Below are 11,121 nucleotides of genomic sequence, written 5' to 3' on the forward strand. Positions count from 1 at the left end.
GTGTGGGCCTGCAATACTCGCATGGGGGATCCCCCCCCCACTTTCTTGCCATGTTCAGGAGCTGCCCCAGACTCAGGGGCTGCATCACTGCTGGCAGCATGCCCTGCACAGCTTCTGGGCTGCAGGGCCGCCATGCCATGCTCTGCTCAGTGTGATTCAGAGACTGCGCCACTGCCGGTGGGGAGCCCAGCATGACTCCAAGGTTGCCTGCTGCCCAGCCGCTTGTCCCACATGGCTCCCAAGTCCCGGGCTATGTGGCAGCCACCACCAGGTCTATCTGGGTTCTTGGGCTGCATTGCCACCATTGAGGCCAGTGGGTCTCTCAGGCTGCATACCTGCCAGTGGCATGCCCCACCCAGGTCCTGGGCTGAGCAGCAGTCGCTGCTGGACCCAGCAGGTCTCCTGTGCTGCGCAACCACCGCCACTGGGCCCAGAAAAACTCAGGGACTGCAGCAGCCATCGGATGTAAGTGCATTCTTTGCACATGTGCAGAGAACGCTACTTTACTTTGGGGGGGGGATTTAAACCCCCTATATATTTTTGTTTAATTTTCAGATTTTTCTGCAACCCTGAGGAGTGCCTCAAGTTTGATGAAAAAATCTGTTTAGCCTCCCTGTGGACCTGATCCATGATTTAGCCATCCCCAGATGGGGGCCACATGTGGCTAATAGTATGTAGATTTATATGCCACTTTCCCCACCAGGAATCCAGAGTGGCTTATAATACAAAAATGCAATGTAAATGAACAAACAGGAAAAGAAAAGAAAAGAAAAGAAAAGAAAAGAAAAGGCTTCCAAGTGCAGGGGTGGGTCTCCTTCACTCTTTCTCTGACAGGAGATATTCCTCACAGCTTTAGGCTACAGCCCTCGGGCTAGGAGCCAAAGGCTAAGATCCCTCTGGTTCTTGTCTTTCCGCTTACACCACAGGTTTATGCCTCTGTGCCAGTTTAAAAAGGGGTGGGGCAGAGACTATAGATCAGTTCAGGATGACCCAGATGTTTTTGTTGTTTTTAAAGCTGCTTCTGTTGTGTCTTTCTGCATTTTTCAGCTGCGTGCTTTCGAGCAGCTTCACAAACAATTTGCTAGATTATGAACAGCATTAGATTCTGTTTCTCATCCCACTCCCAATCATTGTTTCATCTCAAGGGCTCTGTAATCTGGGAGCCTGAAATAACACTGGAACTAGATATTCAGTCACTTCTTTGCAACACTCTTCCAGATTGTTGGAAAGAAATAATTCCCAGTTTAGCTCAGAAGTGTCTGTTTGCTTGTGCTGTTCTTGCAGTATAGTACTCCCTATTATCCTGTGACGGTTAAGAGTCCAACATTTAGGGCAACATTGGGGGACACACTTGTTTAGGTTTCTTATTGTTTAAGCAATAAGACTGTGCTACTTGCCCCCCACACAGGAGAGTGCAGTTGTGGGAAATCAAAATGTCTCCTCCTGATCTAGCACAACCATTGCAGTGGGAAAACTGCACTTTATCAACACAGGGTTTTATTGGTGGGAGTATGTGAAATGGCCGCCAATGAACACCACCAGTGAAAGGACTGTGCAAGCTGTGGTTGTATGTGGGCACCATTGGGAATAAGTAAGACAACATGAGCCCTAAACTTGAGACATATAGATTATCAGGCAAGACTGCAGTCTGATCCCCCATGTCAAACTTTGGCCATAGAGAGGACTAGAGGAAAATGAGCCAGTCAAAGCAACAAGGCGTTTCAACTACAATAGGCCAGAGAGAAGTGCTGAGGTAGTATGACTCCTAGACATCTTACAGGTCAGGCTCGCTCAGAAGTGGTTAGGAGTGTGAACTCTACACTTGATCTTAGCCAAAAGGCCGAGAAGGGTGGGCAAAAAAAAAAAGAGGGTCGGTTCTAAAAGACTTGTTATTCACCAAATGAAGCAGTAAGTTAATAGGTGAGGAAAAGGGTGGAAAAAGAAGGGGAATATTAACAATAACAGACAACAAATAACAAGAATAAATTAAAAAAAAATATGGCCTCAGGAACAAGGAGACCATCCTTTTCTGCCCCTGGATCCAATCTCTTCTTCTACTACTACTTCCTGGTGCTAGACCTGCTTCATTGCTGCTTCATTCTACCATACATTCTTCCTCAGTGTGAGAGTGACACTACTGTGGTAACTGTGAAATCCAACATCAGGCTTTCTTAGATGTCGTGATATTGCTCATTACAGCTGACACAATGCCACCCATTTACACCATTTTGACTCCTTTAGAGAAACTAGATTGTTTTTCATTCTTCAGAGATTGTCTGTTCTAAAACAAAAGAACAAAAGGAGAGGGTGAATACCTACTAAGGGTGTGCACACACAAAAAATCGGTATTTTTCAGGTTCAGATATCCCAAACGTTAAAAATATCAGCATTTGCTGATATTCCCGAATTCCAGTATCAGTATGATATTGGGGTTCAGGAAATTATCGGTATAGCCGAATTAATTCAGGGCAATTATACCCTATGGGGACTGTCCCCATAGGGTATAATGATACCCCCCAGTTGTGGTGGGGGGGAGGCTCCCATTATTGATGGAAAGGTAAATTGCCTTCCTTTTAATGAAGGGAGCATGCTGCCACTGCAGCATGACTCCAGGAGGGAGTTTAAACTTTAACACCCCCCCTCTGTCTTTGGAGTCGCTCCGCAGAGGCAGCCCGCTCCTTTCAGATGTTTCTGCCCGGCAGCAGGGCCACCACTGGCCACGCTGTCCAGCAGAAGTTTCTCCTGGATTCCCTTTCTCCCCCCCCCTTCCCTTTGCCCCACTTGGAGGTAAGGTGAAGGGAAGGGAGGGGGGAAAGGAATGGATCCCAGGTGCTTCTGCCTGCCAGAGGGGCCAGCACACTAGCCCCTCTGTCAGGCAGAAGTGCCTGAGATCCTTTCACTCTCCCCCTTCGTTATCCCTCTGAATATGTGGGTATGCCCTAATTGGCCAGCCGAATCAGATCAAAGAATCTGATTCAGTAATTGGCCATCTTGTAAAATGCCGTATAGGCATTATTCAGGTTCCTAATCAGCTCGGCCGAGCCGAATGCACATCCCTAATACCTATGTGCTAACAATGCCCTTGTCCTCCACAACATTCCCATAACATCTTTTACCACCATTCTTTAGCTACATCAAGGTGGAAGGCAGTGTTCCCTCTAAGGTGAGTTAGTATGAGCTAGCTCACAGTTTTTTAGCCTCTAGCTCACAGATTTTTGTCTTCACTCAGGAAGGATGGCTCCAGAGCAAACTAAAGCTTAGAGGGAGCATTGGTGGGAGGGGGAGTCTTACTGCCATGGCAGGAGTGCTTTCTGTCCATTTCCCTGCATGCAGTGATGCTATTCCTTCATTCATGGAGCAAGAGCTTATGGGCTGTGCCTCAGTCATGAAGCTCCTGGGGGGCAACAAATATAATTCTCCAATAAAATAATATTTTTAAAAAATGGGAACAAGATCGAGATTAGAATGAGTAAATTAGAATGAGTAAAAATTAGAATGAGTAAAAAAAAAATAGAATGAGTAAAAAAAAACAACAATTAGAACTATGAAGTTCTGACCTAGGATTTGGAAGATCCAGGTCAGAATCTCCCCTTCTGCTATGAAAGCCCGCTGGGTGACCTTGGGCCAGGCAAATGCGCTCAGGGTTGTTGTGAGATTGAAATGGAGGAGAGAAGAATGATGTAAATTGCTTTGGGTCCCCATTGGGGAGAAAGGTGGAATCTAAATAAATAAATAAATAACCAGTACCCAATTGAGAGAGAAAAGGGAGACTAAGCAAACCAGCTCAATCAATCAAATCACAGCCCTCAAAACTGTGAAGAGCCAGTGCCAAGAAGACAGATGATCTCAGATGATTTCCTGCAACCCTGCTTGCCTGGGACAGGGAAACATTGTGAACCACCCCTGCCCGTACCCATTGATTTTCCTCTACAAATCCTTTTCATCCAGAAATGACTTTTCCCCACCAAGGTGATGCTTGCTACTGATTTCAGAGGCCAGATGGTCAATCACTGATGGAAAATCAACTGGGGATGCTTTGGAGAGGGAGAACTGGGATGAGGGACAAGTTGAGCATCCCTGTTTTGCCTGTGGGTTATTTTCTGCAAATGCGTATCAGTGTTAAAAGGTCAAGGGCAGTGTTCCCTCTAAGCTGAGTTAGTGTGAGCTAGCTCACAGTTTTTTAGCCTCCGGCTCACACATTTGTGCCTTAGCTCAGGAAGGAGGGCTCCAGAGCAAACAAATTTATGCAGTAGCCAAATTGCCTGCTCACAACTTTAAGGCCAGTAGCTCAGAAAGTAGAATTTTTGCTCACATGACTCCACAGCTTAGAGGGAACATTGGTCAAGGGTGGTTTGAAAATCAGACTTAAGAAATAATAATAAACAGTGCATTGGCAAGCTCATTTCCCTTCATTATGGGCAGATCTGCCCTTCACGTTTCCTAATCGGGGAATTAAAGGGTGGGTTTGCCAAACTATACCTATGAAAAAGGACGAAGACATGAATTTGAGTATGTGTGTGTGTGTTGCACACACTTACTCATGCACAGATTGCAGAAGGCATTTTGTAGAGTGTTCAGTCAGCCTCCCTGACTACATCTGAATTAAATATCACCAGTAGTATTCAGTAACTGCAGTTATTTCAAAGTATTGTGAGTCGTCATTCTATGCAGTGGGTGGGCAGGAATTTGCATTCCACAGATTGGTTTCACTAAGATAGTAAGTTATGGGAAAATGGTCACCGCCCCGAAGGTTTAGCTTTCAAAGTTCTGAAACCTACATTTGCATCTGCTGTAAATTGGACTTCTGAATGCATTGCCCTGCACACACACAAGTTTCAAGTTAACTTTTGTGACTACCAGAAAATAATTACAACCATACTAAATGTTATTGTTGAATTTTTTCTTTTATGAATTCCTTGAACTGAATACTCATATCTTCCTTGTTTCACCACTGAATGGGCTAGATGGACTTTTGTTCTGATCAGACCCTGCAAGTCTATAAAATTAAGCCTCTGCTCTGGATTTTATGTGGGTTTTCAAATTCAGTGCAGGGCTTCCTATCCCATCATTGCTGGTGCAGTGAGGCTATGATAACTTATTGGCAAAGTACTGTAGAACTAGCACAAAAAACATTGTACAAATTTTTTTCGGCTGCAGTTTTCCTTTCCCCAAATGGATTATAATAGTGGTTTACCTCTAGGGGGCGGTAGTGAGATCTACAGTCCAATCCTATGCAGTTACTTCAGTTTAACCCCCCCCCCCCGATTTTAGTGGGCTCCTGCTAAAATAAACTCTGCATAGGAATGCACTGTTGATGGGATAATGAAGTGTGACCTACTTCCTAAGGACCTGAGAGAATGTTAACCCTGAAACAAAAAGGATGAAATATCTATTCTATGTGTAGTGAAATCCTAGGAATGCAGTGGTTTTTGATGGGCACAAAAAATGGACTCTGTGAATGATGCATTAATTCCAATCACAACAATGGGCAGTGCTCTACCTTCCATAACCCAATTGGTGGCATGATGAGTATATAGAACTTGAAAGAAAAACAGCCTCTAATTCAGCTCCATCTAAGAAGTAGGAGAGCAGTTTCTCTGCTGACATCTTTAAGTATGCATTTGACTCAAACAGGAATGAAACTGTACACTACATTCTCACAAGTATTGGCAGAGAAGGGGGTGTTGCAGGATTTGGTGAGATTAAAGGGTTTGAGACAAAGGATTCACTAGGATGCAGGTTCTGTGAAAATGTATACTGCTCAATGTCCGATTGACAGCAATGAAAACTTGTTTCAGGGTAGAAACATATTATAATGGATGTGATGAAAGCATTGTGGCGACAGGTAAGGCTGATGTGATTTTTGGTGCAGAATTTGAAATTACCCAACCTGCAACATTCCACCTAAATTATGTTTTTATGTCAGCTTCAGTAGCAAGTCAAATTAAAATAGTCTGTTGTCAGTATTTTGATATACTCATGTAAGATTCAAATTGTTGCATCTGTCTACAGTACTGCAGCAAATCTCAGAGACTGTGTATAGCCAGGAGCAGAGCCAATACCATGTTCTTTCTAGATTGTATTCTGGATTTGCTAATGTATTGCACTAGCAGTTTTGCACTAGCAGTCTTTCCTTTCCTCTTCCAGGACTAACGTAACATCCAACAATTATTTCAGATGTAGATAAATGCCTTACTTTGGATACTCTACAGAGCATCTAGTACTTTTTCACTGATTTTGCTCAGGTTAGAGTTTTGGGGTACCTCATACTAAGGGAGTAAAAGTTCTCCTGAACGCCATTAATTTTAGTTCCATTTTTAGGCTGTGGGTCATTTAAATTTTATCAGATAAGCCCGGTATTGGCAAGCAAAGAATTCTTCTACACAACTGTTCCTTGAACAATAAACATGCTATAAATGTGGTATAACCCGACAGTTTGCTTGGTAATATTTTTGCTTTCTGACTTGGGTCTAACTTGGTTATGCTTTGGCTACCCAGAATAGGAATAGTTGGAATTACTATAAAATACTACTTTGAATCATGAAAAGGAAACTTGTATTCCACACTAATCTATTAATTTTCCATGGTAATAATTAAAGTAGACCTTTATATAAGAAATGCCTGACATGGTTTGTATTAGAATGCAAACAGCTTCCTCATGCTAAATATTCTTTGGTGAGCTTGAGTTAAGACCAACTGTAACTTGATTTTCATGAATTCATTGAGTGCTGAAGTTTCCTCTTGATTGCTCCTCACAGCCAGGCAAACCACACAGTAAGGTTAACTGTTGTAATTTGAGTCAGAAAAAAAATACATTACAAGGAAAGTGTTTAATTGGGAGTCTATTGGATGAATTAAGGATGGAGCCTTATGTACTGATTTGATGGAAAATAAGCTAATGTTTATAAAAATGAAAAACATTTGAAGAATTATCATGGGACAAAACAACAACATATAAATGTCATAACTTTGTCTCCCAAGCTGAAAGTTTAATAGAAGACATTGCCCACATTCCAGAGTCCCAGATTCAAGGGCAGCAGAGGGTTTAGAATATTGTGGGTAATGGTGGCTGCTTGATCCTGTTGAATAAGGTACAATGGCTGCGGTCACACTGGCGGCTTGTCATGATATGGCAGCACCTCAAATTGCAGTGGCTTAAAGTTTTAGCGGAGCATTCCATCCAGACTACACACCCTGTGGTGGGTTACCCCCGCTGCCATCTGGTGAGGGAGCATCCACATTAGTGTTGTGCTTCAACCATGGGATGAGTTGTAAGGGTGGGCTTCATTTAAATCCAGGTGGATGGATGCGCATATGCACTTATGCACACAGGTGTATATAGGCAGCAACTAAAATAAAACAGTGGCGAAAACAGAACTGCAAGTTCAGACGTCCCTTCTGGATTCCTTTTGCTGCAGGAGAGTTCAGACATTGGAAAAAATGGCATGGAAGTAGTCCCATCCCTTACTACCAGACTTTCCTTGGTGCCTGATTACTCCGGTTCTAAAGCAGAGCGGGATGGGCTGCCTACAATTGTGTTGGATCCCCAAGCATCGAGAATAAATCCACGTTTTCAAGAAAAGCAAAATTTATTTCAAAGCGTTGAAGACATACTCAAACACGTTCTTTGTTAGAACTGGGGATACACAGTTAGGTCAAGCATAATAAAGGAAATTCAAACAGATACAGATCCAATGAATAGCATTCCCGCTGGCGGGCTAATGAAACGGTTGCGCGCCCAGTCCATGGGAACCAGGCAGAACATCAGACAAAACACAGGTGCAGGACTCATGAGAAAAGCAATAGGCAAGCATTACAGCATCTTCTCCCCCACACAACCTCCAGCAGTTATCTTGTGCATTCCAACGCAGGAGCAGGATGATAGAAAACAAGCCGGGTGCAACAGGGAAAGGATATGTACACAGAGGTCACAGAAAACAGAATGGCAGCTTGCTGACAAATTGGTCCACAGAAGGCAAATGTCATCCTCTGATCGAGCCCTTTAAATCTACATAGGTAATGCTGGTATGTCATAACAAACTGCCCCTGTGACTGCAGCCTTCGTTAACTTCTTTTGCAGCCTGGTCCCAGAAATGGTCTCATTCCTGCCCCATAGTGGTGTGAGTTAATGTAGCTAAACTATTGTCTATAGAACAAGGCAGTCATCTTCTGCCGTATCTTCAAAGTATCTAACAAGCTTCCTATACAGGCTATAATTCAGTAAAAGTGAAGCAATTAAAGTTTCTGTATGTCATAAGAACATAAGAACATAAGAGACGCCAATTTTCCCAGAAAAAAGCCCTATAAAATATAATGGGACTTACTTATGATGCAATCCAACATTTGGCCCAGAACAAATCACCTGAGTCAGAATTCTCCAGTTTTTGAAGTCAGTCAGGAAAGGAGTAGAGTTTACTCCACATCCTAAATGCTCTCAACCCTGGTGCCAATGTATTGTTATACAGGTAAAAGAGGAGGTAAATGCTCTGGCTGAACTCAAGGGCTGTTATGAAAAAGAACAACTGTCCTCCATGGCTACACAACCATAGTGCAGTTTAGGATTACTACCAGTCCTGCAGCCAAGTACAACCTTCCTAAGCATTAGCAGCCTCCCAGCCAAGACGCTTGTAGTTCAGATTTTATTTATTTATTCATATTGATCTTAATGGTGGGTGAAAGGATTATTATTAACAACAACAACAATAAATATTAATTGAATATTAATCAAATATCATTATTAGTGACATCAAGCATACCCTTGTTAAGAAAAGTACAACTAAGGAGTATTACCAAAGAGTAAAAAAGATATTGCAAACAAATTAAATGGAGGCAAAATGGTAGAGGCAATTAACACATGGGCAGTCCCAGTTCTAAGATACACAGCTGGCATTATCAATTGGAAACAAGCAGAACTTGATGCAATAGATAGCAAAACTTGCATGCTAATGACAATGCATCACTCACTACCCCCTAGAAGTGATGTTGATCATCTTTACTTACCAAAAAAATTAGATGGAAGAGGTCTTCTGAAAGTTAAGCAAGCAGTTGAAGAAGAAAAATGAGCACTGAATGACTACACCAAGAAAAGCAAAGAGAAGCTTCTAGTTGAAGTGTCCAAGGCAGACTTAAGGTTATAGAAACCAAAGAATATTACGAAAAGATTGAAATTTTAAAAATCACTTTGACAACTGGAATGAAAAGCACTTGCATGGGCAATATATGAAAGACATAGAGAACAAAGTTGATAGCAAAAATACCTGGAAGAGTCTCCAAAATGGGCACCTGAAGAAAGAAACGGAATGATTCATTCTAGCTGCACAAGAGCAGGTACTCAAAACAAATAGTATGAAAGCCAGGATTCAGAAGAGCAGTGATAACAGCAGATGTTGACTTTGCAAGACAAAGTATGAAACAATCAATCACATGGTCAGTGCCTGCAGTAAAATTGCTCAAATTGACTATAAAGAATGTCGTGATAGAGCTGCAGCCATGTTGCACTGGAATCTTTGCAAGAAGTATGGCTTACCATCAGCCAGAAATTCATGGGAGCATGAACCAGACAAGATGGTGGAGACTGACAAAACAAAGATTCTTTGGGACTTCTGATTGCAAACAGATAAATACCTGGAACATAACACCCCTGATATCAAAATGGTAGAAAAAATGAGAAATAGGGTTTGGATCATTGACACTGCAGTCCCAAGAGAACAGAAAAGAAGGAACAGGAGAAGATCACAAATACCAAGACTTACAAATAGAGTTAGAGCACCTCTGGGGGAAGAAGGTTATCATTGTGCCAGTTGTCACTGGAGCCCTTGGAGCAGTGCCTAGAAGTCTCAAGAAACACCTGGACATTCTGGACATTGAACAAATAACTCAGCTCACCTCCAGAAAACATCGGTTGCTGGGAACAGCAAGAATCATGTGAAGATAGATTTGTAATTCCCAAGAATTTGGCTAGATCTTGAATTGCAGAACACCATCTATCAGTTAAATATATGACTGTGAAAATTATTATTTATAAGTAATTTTATCAATCAGAGTATAAGTTCTCAAGCATTTCCTTCTTTAAATGAAAAACTGGGGAACCACACTATAAGTGGGAAATATTTTGGAATCAAAAGATGTTTAATAAGGGGACAGATTTCTTCTTTTTTTAAATCCATGAGTCCCTACGAGATTCTTCTTGTTAATAACTGCACCAAATCAGTATGGCAACGCAGTCCCAACTCCCAAAGTTTAATAGAGCAGTCCCTTTTGACACCAAAGTTCAATAGACCTGAACTATGAATATATGAAGAAATCAGATGTTTTTAAATATAGCTATGACATGGACTCCAGTGTTACTTATTTCAGACTTTCAGAAATAATGTGTTTGGTTTTCTTTGGAAAAGTTAAATTGCACATTTTTAGCCCTGCCATACTTCCCTTTCAGTGTATTCTTTCTCTTCTCAGCATATGTGTTGCTTTCATGTTAATCTTGGCTGGTCCCTTTGATCTAGTTTAATAATAAGAGTGAGAACCTAGTGATGTAAGAAAATCTAGACTTTTCATATTGTCTCTCCTCTAGCTCAAATTCAATGGGAATGGTTTATCTCCTTGGTGTTCTGAAGCCATAAACACGTGGTTTTCTTTTTGTGGTTATAACCCAGATAAAAAACATGTGCTTGTAGTGGGAAATGTCATGAAGACCAGTTTTCTCATGGCATTCTATCAAAGAGGAGAAATCTGAGGATTACAATAAGCAAGGGGGTCACAGAGAAACTCCCATTGTAACTCATCAAAACTTTTGTTTTAGTTATTTTGTTTTCATGAGGAATATTACACCTCTGAGGATGCCAGTCACAACTGCTGACAAAACGTCAGGTACTACAATGCCAAGACCACAGCCATAAAGCCCAGAAAGTATGCAACAACTAATATCGTCATACTTTGCCATTTATGACTCCGGAAGCAAAACCAGGAAAAACAATAAATAAGTATTGTCATACTTTTGCATACTGGTGTGTGATCCATCGTAAGGCATTCTTATGACCCACATCTCTGCTATAACTTACTAAAATGCTGGACTAGCATTGAAAAACTGGGCTATTGAACATGTCTGGAACACATTGACTCACC

The sequence above is a fragment of the Gekko japonicus genome, unplaced genomic scaffold, assembly GCF_001447785.1.
Source record: "Gekko japonicus isolate JY-2015 unplaced genomic scaffold, Gekko_japonicus_V1.1 scaffold528, whole genome shotgun sequence".
Classification (NCBI taxonomy): domain Eukaryota; kingdom Metazoa; phylum Chordata; class Lepidosauria; order Squamata; family Gekkonidae; genus Gekko; species Gekko japonicus.